The sequence below is a fragment of the Camelus ferus genome, chromosome 15 (genome assembly GCF_009834535.1).
Source record: "Camelus ferus isolate YT-003-E chromosome 15, BCGSAC_Cfer_1.0, whole genome shotgun sequence".
Taxonomy (NCBI): Eukaryota; Metazoa; Chordata; class Mammalia; order Artiodactyla; family Camelidae; genus Camelus; species Camelus ferus.
Window position 1 is genome coordinate 40,469,919 of NC_045710.1, and position 13,610 is coordinate 40,483,528.

General features: G+C 38.8%; 2 long non-coding RNA genes across 7 annotated transcripts in view; one reads left to right on the forward strand and one right to left on the reverse strand.

Moving 5' to 3' along the window:
• LOC106730720 overlaps positions 1-13,610 on the forward strand; it is a 391,898-nt gene that overhangs the window by 264,831 nt on the left and 113,457 nt on the right. The gene's annotated exons all lie outside the window — the stretch shown is intronic.
• LOC116668989 overlaps positions 1-13,610 on the reverse strand; it is a 62,558-nt gene that overhangs the window by 15,673 nt on the left and 33,275 nt on the right. The window contains exon 3 of one of the 3 annotated variants that reach the window (XR_004326337.1): positions 8,444-8,598. This is a non-coding gene — a long non-coding RNA (uncharacterized LOC116668989). The other 2 variants (XR_004326339.1, XR_004326338.1) reach the window with 2 other exon arrangements.

The following is a 13,610-nucleotide window of genomic DNA, read 5'->3' on the forward strand; positions in this document are numbered from 1 at the left end:
CAATTATGCATTCTAGAACTGGGGAAATCACAGGTTAGGTCCAGATACCCACTGGGCCCACTGTGAAACAGACCTAAGCTAAAACTCCATTGATCACCTGACTTCCATAAGCCCCTGCTCTGATTGGTGGACCAGCATGATATTTTGGTTCTCCTGGAATTAATGTTAGTTCAGAGCCAGTTTCCAGCAGTCCCCAAAAATGTCTAATTATTACCTTTCTCCAATACCCAGTTACCCTGGTAAAAGGCTATAAGCCACTCTGACTGCTGTGCATTATGGTGACCACACTCACCCTGCACTTAGTGATTGAGCACTGCCACTTGGCCCCTGCCATATGGGGATCCAATCACTCATCACATTTTGGTTTCCTAATTCAGCGACTACAGTTCCCACTATTAGGTCTTGCCTACAGAGAAGAGTGTTCACAGAGCTCTTCAAGGATCCAGCGTTCCCTCATGAATTTATTTTTCACAGTCATGGTGAAGGGTATGTCTCTGGACCCTCCCAGGGTGAGTGAGTAGGTCTTAAATGACAGATCCACTCTAACATTCCAATCTCCTCATGTCTTTGAATCCCTTCCTCTACATTAAACCAAAGTGAATCTGGCATTTTAACTTGCTCACTGTGGACCACTTTTTGGTCCATGTTTCAGGCAACCAACTAACCAAACAGAGTGTTGAAGCCCTTTCTAACTCCCTGAGCTGCAATAAACACAGAATCTCTACTTAGTCAACCCATATCAATAGATTCAGCCTGATTCAACTTTATGTTTCTTCTACCGTTATCCCTTGCTCTTATTGTACACTCCCCCAAATATTCCCTGGATTTCTGACTCTATAGGTTAGAAAACACAAGTAGTTCTTTTGCAGTATAGTACAGCTCCTTATGGATCACACTTTGTACCTCACCTTGAGGGGTCTGCTGGAACTTGTGTCTAGTTATGGGTCTAGAAGCAAAGAGGGGTGGTAAGGGTAGGTCCTGAGGAGACTCTGCATTGTCTTGCAAGCAAACTGCCTCAGTGAAGGCTCTTATGGTTTCCTCAGGCAATACAGGGTTAATCCTCTTAAATGGGGTGCTGAGGGGGGATGGAGAGGCCACTTCCATTGGCAAAGAAGACTCCTCAGAATATAGGGGCTCAATGTCTCCAGTTTCATCAGGGTCTTCCCACAGGTCCCCATTCCAACTTTCAGGATCTTATTCCAATCAATCCAATCCAAGAGTTGGATATATTGGACTAGAGCTCAGAGAACAGTCAGGGCTAGAGATATGAGTTTGTGATTCATTAGCTTATATATAGTGTTCAAAGATATAGAACTCAATACCAAAACCCCCATCCTCCCTCAGGAGAGACTGTATATAGAGAAAAGGCCTGAAGACCTAATTAGGAAGATTTCTAAACTTTCATATTCAGGTATGCACTACTGCTCTGGAAAGAATAGTTAAAATGATGATTTCCAGTACAAACAACTAATTTTTTTTTCAATTACCAAGAGTCCACATGTGCCAGGAAATCTTCTAAGTGCTAGGGATACCACGGTGTATACTACATAGTCCCAGCCCTCAAGCTACCTGTATTCTGGTGAAGAACACAATTAAAAAGCTAAACAAGTATAGAACCAGTGTCAAGTAGCGATGGGTACTATGAAGAAACAAAGTCAGGTAAAGGAGTAGATAATGATAGACTAGGGAGGCTATGTTAAATGGAATAGTTGGGGAAGGTGTTTCTGAAAAGCAGAGACTTGAAGTGGGAGAGCTAGCTATTCGAACATCTGGAGAATGGAGCAGAGTTAGGTATGGCAGGCAAAGAGGAATGGAAGGAACTGACTGAAAGAGAGGCGAGGGGTCTGATTCTGTGGGGTCTTTAGAGGGAGAGGAAGGAGCAAGGAGAGTGAAGAGGTCCAGAGAGGGGAAGGAAGGGAGGGAGCAAGAAGCAGAGGGAGAGAAAGGGGTAGGTGGACAGAATGAATGAAAAAATGAATATGAATTATACGAATGAATTGGTTAGGCAGGAGGAAAGGAGATGGAAAAGGAGGTAGATATCGCAGGTGGGCTTGGATTTTATTGGCAAAGTTTAGAGAATTGAGATTGAGAGGCTCTGGAGTAATTGTGGGGGAATTAAGAACACGAGAGGAGGTTCCTAGATGTATTGCTGAAAGTTATGAATTGTTTTTCCTTTAATGTTCTTTGTCAGATATGACAAGAAGTGGGATTATTTTTATAATTACTTATTGTCATTGGCCTGTGTTTCTTTTAATGTAACATTCCACTGGAACTGGACTTTATGGTGCATACTTGGGTTATTTAAATTTAATAAACATCAAATTTATGTCTCACATTACCAGCAGGAATGACTATTAATAGATCATACATAGTAGCCTTTTCTGTCTTTGGGAAACATATTCCACTGAACCTATGAAAAACCATATATAGTACACGTACAGTATACAGTATATAGTAAGTAACTTATTAAATTGCTTATCAAATTTATTTTAAAATTACCCACAAAAGTTGTATCATTGCTTCTATAAAATAATATTCTATCCATATTAAAACATATCCATTTCAGGGCTCTTACTCCTCTAAAAACTCTTGATTTTACACAAACCATTATAAATTGGTTTTCAGTCTGTTCCCTTCGTAAGTATGTAAGCTCCATTAATGTAGTAACTTTGCAGACTGCTGTATCACAAGTGCCTAGAGTAGTACCTGGCACATAATAGGTGTTAAATAAATGTCTGATAAATGAGTTAATAAGTGAAGCAAAATAAGCTTGCTTCTCAAACCACCTTGACCATTTGAGTTAGAAAATGCTGGAAATACAAATGAATTTAGGCTAGTTGAAAGTATAATTAGTCATAACATGTTATCTTTTATAGTAACTGCTTTGTAGCATTTTTTTCTATAATATTTACTTTAGTGGTAATAATGGGAAATAATATCTGTTTAAATTGCAATACCTATTTAAACTCCATAAATGCTTTAAAAAAGATAAGCAAAGTTAGCAAATCAAATATATGTACTCATTTTTCTCGCAAGTTATAAAAACGATCAGCAAGTTTTAGATTGTTTTATTTCATACTAATATATTTAATAAGGAAGGTACAACTGTATTATAGGCATAAACATGGAACTAGATTAACTTCTCTGGTTCCATTAATAAATCTATGAGTGGTAGCTAGTGATAGGTGTTTTAGCATCTTGGGACAACCCCTCAGAAATATTTCTCTTTAGGGTTAAATTAAGAGTGCTTATTTTATTGTATAACCATAAATACATCTCAGAAAATCTAACTTCAGGTGTTTACTGATGATCGTTTAGATGCTGAAGGCAATGCATTAGGAACTGATGGTGACCGATTCTTATCCAATCAGTTCCTGATGCAGTATCTGCGACATCAAAAACTCTATAATAATTATGTTGAGTATCATTTATTCCGAATGTAGCAACTTTGTCCCCTTTTGTTCCTACATGTGAAATTTTCAATTAAGTAACTTTTTAAAAACATGTCACATGATAAATGAATTGGAAGTCAGACTAATGAATAATTTCCCCAGGTTATCAAGAGAGACTGTAAATGTAATGTGTGTAAGACTCACTTAGCACAATCACTTATTTCATGACAATCTAGTGTGGATAAGTATTTTTTTAGAGAGGATATTTAAAAAATATCATTAAGCCATTCATTTTTATTTTTAATGATTATTTTTAAGTATTAAAAATTAAGGTAGATTTGAATGAGACAATCTAATGATCACTTAATTTTAGATTCATTGATTAGGATAACCTACATGTATATTTTCAAGGTACGTTTATTATGTCTTTTTAACCATTCTAGAATTCTAGCTCACTGAAATGATACAGTTATTAGAGTTAGTTAATATGGGAAGCACATGACACCAAGAAGAATGTTGTGGCCAAACATACATCCCTAAGAATGTTACTGGTTTCTTATTGATAATTTTGCTATTTGTGATCTCACTGGAAAATTCTAATTAGTCCTCCAGAATTTCCCCAAGTATAGAAGAAATGAAGGGTTCAAGTATTACTTAGCAAATCTATCCTTCTGTCCAATGGAGTTTCTGCTTTGCATGGGCTATTCTGGACATAAAGAGTAGGAAATAGTTGGGTAGGGGATTTGGGAGTAGAATAATGGTGGAGCTGAGAGGTGGAAATCACAGAATGGAGACTGAAGAGTCCATTCTGGGATTGCTACCTGTCTGTCTTCATTTATCCAGATCCCAAGTAGGCTTGAGAATTAAGTTTTCACTGTATTTTTATTTTACAGATGGTGAAATTTTAGAATACATTAAAATACTCCAGGGATATAATTTCCAGCCTATTGTATCTTTTTTCTAGCGTTCTGACCTTTGATTAAGTATGTTATCTCAGTTGTTTAACAGACATTTCCTTAAGGTTGATATACTTTTCATAGGGAGTATTTTTGTAAAGCCAAAGGACTTGTAAGCAGAATGGTATTGGGCACCCTAAAGACCTCCTTTGGAGAAGGAACTCCAGGAGAAGAACCCAGAAATCAGTCCATTGTGATATTCCCCTATAACTCTCATGGTCTCTCTGTAGATATAGTTTTGTTTTTTGCAACTAGGTTTGACAGATTAGGGAACTGAGTTAACAAGTCTAGCAGTAACTTGAAAACTAGTATTGTGTCATTTTGTAAGTTAGGAGGAATGTGATAAGGAAATAAAAGTAGATGAAGAATAGGATCCTGCAAGATTTGATTGTTGCAAATATGTTCTGTGTGATCTCCTCTAAGTAGTGTCATTTACCACAAGTAACTGGATAGAAGTACAACTGCCCACATGTCATGATTCTATGATGTTATTAACTATTTGAAGTGCCTAGACTAAGAATCCAAGTTTTGAAAGCCCTGAGGTCTGAGATATGGTGGCTGGGATGGTTAGATATGGGAATATCATCTTTCATTACAGACTGCTACAGGAAATTGCGTGGGGAAAGAGGGATTCGTGAGATGGGTGAAGGTCTTATATAGGCCAGTGGTTATCAAACTTGAGCATGCAGCAGAATCATCCAGAGGGCTTGTTAAGATACTGTGTTCTGGGACACATGATGAGAGTTTCTGATTTAGAAGATCTGAGATGGGGCCCAAGAATTGGCATTTTAAAAAGTTCCCTGGTGATGTGGTCTAGGGACTGTAATTTGAGAACCATTGCACTTAGCCTGGTCTGAGATGATGTGGGTTATTGGAAACAGGTGATCTTAAACAGGACTGTGATAAGTGAGCATGATGATTTAGAAGGAAAAAGGCCAGGATCAAGCACCTACAGAAGTTCATGTTTTAATAATTATTGGATTCAGGAATGTTGTTTGTTAGACATTATTATATTAATACAGATCTTCTAAGGGGGTACATTTGAAACTTCCTGTTTTCATTTCCTATCATCGCAGAAAAATCATAGATTACAAACTCTGCATTCTCAGATTACTTGAGTTTGGAAATATATCTAGTATGCCTGTGGACTGTGCAAAATGATAGTTAATGGAAGACAACTCAGAGATAGGCCATCATAAAACAGGGGACTCCTAAAATCTAGGTCATAGTTTTGAGCAATCTTTGGAGCACTGTATAGGCTAAGGGTATCTTCCAGTAATTTAGGTGTCTATAATAGAATTAAAAAGCAGAGGGTCGCCCTTTCCAGTTATCACCAAGAGATTTTCCAGAGAGATCCTCTTGGCGTGGCCATGGCAGCTGCCAAGCCTGCCAGATAGCAGCAGGGAGCCTTATCTGTTCCTAGAGCTGACCAACCTCCTTCCTTCTTCTAAGGTTTTCACCATGCTGTTCACACAATTCCTACTCATTCTTCAAATGTCTACCTCGTTTCAGTCTAGATGAGGCCTCCTCATCCTTTGCTCATAGCAGTTAACTATCTATCATTACAATGGAGATATTTACATGACCGGCTTAACAACCAACTCCTCCACTAGACTGAGGGCAGAGACAGTTTGTTCATGGCTGCATTCCCAATACAGAGCCTAGTACCTCACTGGCATTAAGAACTTGTAGAATGGAAAATGAAAAGTAGCTATATTTTATGTGGAGCAGAACTTGAAGCTACAGTTTCTTCTTGGTCAAAACATGATGTTGGCTGAGCTTAGCACCTCCCTATCTTTATCCTCTCCAGACCATCACGTTCATTGCTAGTGGAGGGTGGGGTACAAGTACAGCAAGTTTTGAGAATATGAGTTAAATAATGCCATAACCCCCAGAGGGGTTATTTAGAAGTTCCAGCTTTGAAGATTACTCAGAAGAATGGGCTAGATAGGCCCAAATTATATACCTAGTAGGATTATCAATCTTGACGCACTCTAGCTGATAGATAACTGAGTCTGTAACCAGGAAGGGTTTCTTTATCCTGCTCTACAGTAATGGAAGACAGCTCTGGATCTGATACAAAGGGCACCTTTAGAGTTCACAGAGACCTTGCAATGATCACTGAAAACAGCCATTTTAATTTTATTTTGTGTTGTTGTTATTTTGATCTGGATATATACATATTGTTTGGAGGGAGGTTGGAGCCAAAGGAAAACAAAGGTGGCACTTTCTGGGTATTCAACAACTGTTCATCTTCCAGTAGTATAGCCTGGGGGAGGGCCACAGAAAGTTCTAATCTGGGTGTCCACAGAAGACAGACATTATGAAGCTGGGGCTACTTTGCAGCTTTTATGGGGTTGCTGGTAGGACGTCTCTGGCTGCTTGACTATCAGTGACTTCATAGGCCTTTTTGGTGGATGGAACATTTTCTGGCCTGATTTGAGCCTGCCCACATTCTTTAACACATCCATTTGGGTGCAGAGGGTAATAAAGTCCTATGATGGCATAAGGGTGGCCATCTAGCTAGCTTGTTCTCAATAACAGAGGGAAATCTGCCCTCAAGTTGGGACTTCCTCACATCATAAGGCTCCCTGCAGCAACTGAAGGACGAGTGTAGCCTCTTCGGCCAGCAGAGCCCCTAGTGCTAGGTGTCTAATAGAAATGGGTTCCTAATGGAAATTTTGATTTCTGGGGCTAGGACTGAAATGTTGATTTCTAGCATTTAAGGAGGCACGGTTAAGAACTGTCCAGGGAGGAATGAACTCAGGAGACCTTTTCTCAGTTGGGGAACAGTCAGGTGGTCAGGAAATCAGTGGAGAAATCATTTGACCCCTGGACTCCAGCCACTGTGGTAGGCACTGGGGCTGGGTGGTAGTGGAACATGTAGGGACTAGAAATCTATACCTAGGGAGGAAGCCAGGGATGCTTAGAAAATTCAGTACAAGATTTGGGTACCACAGGTTGATGTGCAGTACATGACTAGATGTCTGGTTAGGGCAGAATCAGGCAGCATCTGAAGAAGTTGTATTGAGATGCCTTTTGCATGGGACCCCAAATAGCTATTGGCTATGGGAGGCACCTGGTCCCTGCAGGGCAAACTAAAGGCAAAGCTCAGTCCAGGTCTAAAGGTGAGGACTGACATAAGCCATGCTCAGAGCCTCAGTGTGTAGGCATGTATGGTCAGACAGAAACACACAGGCAGGAGGATGAACAAAACATGGCCACCTGTGTTGAGCAGAAATAGAATTCAGGTTTATGGCAACAGCTCAGGATCACAGATTCGGCACACGTCTAAGGGGCAAGCCTGCAGACTCGTAGTAGGATCTGCCTGCTTGCTCTCGGAGAGAGGATGGTTGCTTCCACTTTGATTTACGTAGTCTTCATGGTGTAGTAACATGTGCCATGGTGTCAGTGCTAGCAGTTGAGGTGAGGACCTAGTTCCCAGAAGCCCTAACAAAGTCTCGATAGTTGCTCCTGTTTTACTCCATCTTCTGTTAGGACTGGCATAAACTAACCCCATTGAACAATATTTTGAATGTCTCACTGGTAGAGGCGCCAAATCCTCCCTTTATTTTGATACTAATTACTACCAGCATGCAATTCTAGATTTTTTTAAGTTAAAAAAAGAAGGTCAGATTTTATATGGCTGAAAAGATAAGTGATTTTTTTCCCCCTTAAAACAGTAACACGGGTAATTAGTTGCCAAAAGGAACTGGGGCTCCTGATTCCTCAGTCAGTTTCCTTGTTCTTTTATCCTAGCTCTCCTCTTGGTGGGAACTGCTTACCCTTTGGTCTATATGCCTAAAGTTTAATTACAGGAAGTTATTTGGAATCTACACCAAATATTTTTCTTTAGAACGAGTTTATAAATAATTCTGTTCTGAAAAATTCTGTTTGATCTGTTACCTATGAACAATTCATATGTCATTTCTCTAAGTAAAACTCTCCATTTGCTTCTCATGTCATTCACATTAAAACCCCAAATCCTTAGCATGGCTCACCCTGTTATCACTCCCACCCCATTTCCTAACAGTTTTTCTCTCACTCCACTCCATCCACAGCCTTCTTGTTGGGCTCAAAAACAGTGTTTCTCACCTCTTGCTGTACATCAGAATCCTCTGGGTAGCTCTCAAATTGTGATGCCCAGGTCCCTGGTCATTCTGATTTAATTCATCTGCGGTGGAGTCCTTGCCACTGGCATTTCTAAAAGCTCCCCTGGTACCTGTATGAGTAGCCAGTAGTGTAAACATCTGCAGACAGCAACAAACAATTACTGAATGTGCAAGCATGGCAACAAACATTGCCAGATACATAGTGTGTGCTCAACTATTTCAACCTTATTTCCTACCTTGTTGAAGTACATTCACTTTCTTTCCTTTTGAAAAAAAAAAAGAATTTTCTATCCTTTTTGAAAAACTGTCACCAAGATTGAAATTGGGAAATTTTTTTTTAGTGTTTGGGGGAAGAAAGTTTATTTCAACTAACAGGAAGATGTAGATAACATTTGGAGAGTTTCATAGCTTCAAAGGGTCTTATGAAGCCCTCTTCTTACAAGAAGTAAGTTATTTTCTAGCTTATAGTTCACTATTTGTCCTGTTAGCCTGGGAATAACTAGTCCTCAAACCGACTTCCTACTCCCAACATCAATTTCTGGCCATAAAACCTAAGAGGTCATACAAATCTGCCTCAATAGCAGAAATGTAATTTAATCAGGCAGATACACAGTCTTCTGCTCTTCCTGAAGATACACAAGGAGCTATGTGCCAGTCAAGACCTCGAAAAATCATCTTTAATAATTTTTGTTGTTAAAATTAATCTTACATTTAATTATAAATTTGCTCCATCTAATTTACATTGTGTTTCTGGGTGAATGAGGAAGAGAACCAGTCTTTATTTTTCACCTTAAGGACGTATATTTGTTCTCAATCTTTTTGCACGACTATGGTTTTCTGCCCCTGTTTCCAGGGGTCACCAAGAATTGGAGTTAGGTGAAGCTCAGAAGTCTGGTGGCAACCTTAGCCTGAGCCATAGTTGATTCTAAATTTCAGTATCAATTAGGACAGTTGAATGCAAAACATTTACAGAAGGTATGAGGAAGGGCCATTCAGTGTGATAATCTGGGCAGTTGAAGTGTGAGGAGGACCTGGCAGGAGATCATCTCCTTTTGGGCAGCTTGGAATTTGACAGAGTAGCACCTACAAAATGAATGGGAGGAGCTTTCAGAAGGAAAACATTTTAGGTTTGGCTTCTAACACACAAAGTCCCTTGGCTGCAATTAAAAAACCCCAAAAAACCCAACAGGTAACATTGAAGAAGTGCTATAAATAGCCCACGAATTCAATCAAGGCCTTTCCAGTTGCCTTTCCAGTATAACACAACTTCAGAAAAAGATTTTCGTAAGATGAAAAGAGATTGAGCACAAAACGATAACCATAGCAGCTTTTTGGGTCACGAAATAGAAATCTGGTACTCTAATTCTGGTTGCCATGCAAGTCTCTTGATCCATGAGGTCAAGGAAATTGCTCTGTTTAGCATAATCCCAGAGACCACTGTGGGGGACTGTTTGAACATCTCACAGTTGCCAGCTGAGATTAAGCCAACTCACAGCCATCCAGGTTAGACCTACAAGAAGAAAATCAAGCAGGTTCCTTGGGTAGAAGCACGGCTTTGTTCACTTAGCATACCAGCTGAGGACTACTTTGAAGTCTCATGTATCCTGGATTTTTTCTTGATGAGATATTATCAAGCTTCTCTTCTTGCTGAGTTGAAACCTTATTTTCACATGTTTCTGGCATATGCAGCATTGAATGTAATGTCATAAAAATATAATCCTTGCATTTAGAAAGGACTTGTTCTACTTAATCCTTCCATAATAAGAAACATAATCAAGTAAGAGTAGAGGTGGATGTAAAACCAACCACTCAAAAACTACTTATAAACAATCTTTACAAAGATTTTGGGAATACCAAAGCCAAGCACCTTAAAATAGTTCCCCAGGCAAAACAAAAAAACAAACAAACAAACAAAAAAAAAAAACAGCAGTTACTGAAGTGAAAAAAGTAAGGACCATATACTCACCAAAGGGGCAGATGTGACAATGGGGGTCCAGGTCTTACCTTTTTTAGATGATAGTTTCTATGTCCTTCCTTTTTGCTAATGTTGCTTTATTATGGCTAAATTGGACCATGAACCTCAGCCCCTTCAGTCCACTGGGTGGGGCTAATCAATGGTAGGAATAATGACCAAGAAAGGAGGGAAGAGGAGATGCCTGCAGAGGCTCTCCACCATCTGCTCTGGGGATTCTCAGCTTCAGTGACATAAGAAGCACCAGGGGAGCTTGTAAACAAATGAAGATCCCCAAGACCCACATCCAGATTTGAATTCTGTAGTTCTGGTTTGGGGGCTGGGATTTGCATTTTGGCAGGATTTCCCCCACTTTCTCTCTAGCTTCTTTTCAGACTAGACCATTTCTTCCCCTGCATTGTAGACTCCAGCTATAACAACCTGCTTGAAGTTCCAAGAATCCAGGGAGCTGTAGTATGCCTTTGCTTATACTCAGAATGGTTTCCTCTTCTTCTCTCCTTTCTTGAACATACAAATACACATATACACATCTTGTGTGACTGACACACAGATGCTGAATCTAAGACCAACATGAGACCCTGGTTTCTCTCTTTAGTCTCCCTTCTCTGCGATCCCTTTTGACTTGTACTGAGTCTGTTTGGGCACCTGTTATACACAATGGTGTTTTTTTTACTCACATGTTGTCTCCCTATTAGACTATGAACTTCTAAATGTAGGACCATGCTTATTCCTCTTTGTATTCTCAGCCATACAATTCTCTGTAAAGCACCTGGTACTTAATAAATATGCAACAAAACAGAACTGAACTAAATAAATGTTCGTTGAAGCAAAGAGTTATGAATTCCAGCTTATGTCCGTACTTAACTGAGACTTGAGAAAATTAGGATAGTGATAATTTGCTGAGTTAGAAAAGCTACTTTTCTGGGGGAAAAGTTAGGTAGATATAAAGTTACAAAACAACTGAGCAAGAACAAATGAATACAATCTTGTTCTTCATATAACTCCTAAGTAAAAGTCTACTTTTTGAAAAATAAAAATGTCTGCTTATTGGAATTTAACATTTAAAATATAGTTCTAAGTTTACCTTTTGGAGTCAATTGCTCAGGATCAAAAATAAATAGAAGATTTTATCCCAATCAGAAAACAAGGGCCTGTCATTTCTTATGTCTTTTCTCTCAGGGGATTAGGATGAGTCAAACCCAACTTCAAAGCAACATACATGATGGTTCACTTTTTTTCTTTTCTCTTAACCTTAGATTTGATTTTCCTTTCTCCCTAGAAGATTAAAGCACTGACAAGTGACTGTAAAGAGACAGCAAGAATAAAGATGTAGTTCTTCCCTCTATTGGAAACCATCAGCAAAAGATCATACATGGAAATATTGTACATTGATGAGGAAGATAAGATAGCTGCAGGTGAACCCAAGACAGAATATGTCATGCCCACAGCTGCAGAGGGGTGGATTCTAAAAGAACAGCACAGATACATACTTTGCTGCTTAGCCCAGCTTACTGGCTTGCTGAAATGGGCATTTAAAAATAAAAAGAAGGAAAGTGATAGAAAGTGGTTTTGGTAACAAAGGTATGTTAATACAGCTAGATGGTCCATAAGCCAGATAAACTGAAAAAATAGTAGCAGATAAAGTATCAAGGAATAAGCTATTTTTAACACTATCTATGCATCCTGTTCAGAAATTTTAGGGATATTCCCAAAGGAAGGGAGCTTCTGAATTCACCATAGGATGTTTCTACAGGTATCTTTGGGAGCATTGCAATGTATGCATGTGTGATCTTAGTTCTAGCAGAGATTTTCTTTGGATGTAAAAAGGAATTCCTGCCAGGTCATTGGATCTGTTCAAATGGCGGCAATTTTAATATTTCACTGAAGACCAGTGTTACTTAATCAAAGCTGAAATTGTTTGGATACTTCCTGAAAAGCTAGATTAGTCTTCTTACTGCATGCTTGACCACAGAAAGTAGCATAAGGTGCTGGGAAGCATATGAGTTTTGGAGTGAGGTAGACCTGGGTGTGATTCCTTGTTCTACCACTTACTAGCTGTGGGTAAATTATTTTATGTCTTGGATCCTCAATTTTCACATTGTTAATACTTTTGCATGAGATTTTTAAGAGCTAAATGTGATAATATTTGCAGGAAATGTCTACCTACTGCTGAATCTGATACACAGATACTCAATAAACTCTAGTTTTATTTTGTTTTAATTTTCTTACCATGTGCTTTGGTTAACTTAATTACTTTTTCTATTTTTAAAATTAATTTCTAACCTCTAGATTTTAGAAAATGTACCAAAATTCCACTCTTTGTTTTTTATGCTTCTGTCAGCTTTGTTATTTTCCTTCTTGCTAGGTGCTTTTCATATCTACTTCTGCACCTTGCTCAAGTTACTGATTTATTACTGATGTACCAGAGTATACTACGGTATATAGGTCAAGAAGTGTTTGTATTTCTACATTGAGGGGATTCTGAGTTTACATAATGTTTATGGTTTCTTAGGACCCCATGGTATCTAGAGTTGATATAAGATTTATTTATAATTCAGTTTTCTCTTCTTCGTGGATATGAGCACACCATCATTTGAGGCATGTTGCTTAGAAATCTAGTCCTTCTTCAGCATTTAAGTCTAAGTATTAAAAACATCTCTGGTCTTTGGGTACTCCAACTCACACTGGAACTAGAGCAGTACTAATTTTGTCACATTTGAGTATCTTTTGCAATCCCTCTGGAAATTAACTCAAAACAAGGCAGAAAATCTATTTAAAAACAACTGAAAAGGTGCTGGTGTGTGAGAGGACCTATAAGAACCCATTCAATATGATTCTCTTCTGTGTCTCAGTTTCCTGGCAGTTGTGGTGACCACCTGAAGGTTCCCCAAATGAACTTCCCATCTTTGATTTCTGGATGGGAGTCACTCTTCAAGCAATAACCTTTTTCATGTCTGCTTCCTTGTATCTTTTCTTCTTATTCTTTCTGGGATTGGGACTCTGAATCCCCCAATGTTTGAAAGATAGCCAAACATTGTTTATTATTTTTGTAACCTTGTAGGCATTCGGAAAATGTTTGGCTTTGAATTGGCTTCAATAAAATAGTTGGCTGGAGTTACAAATGAGCATTTTGGCTGGAATTTTGTTAAATACCAGTTTGAAGCTGAATTTTGGTAAA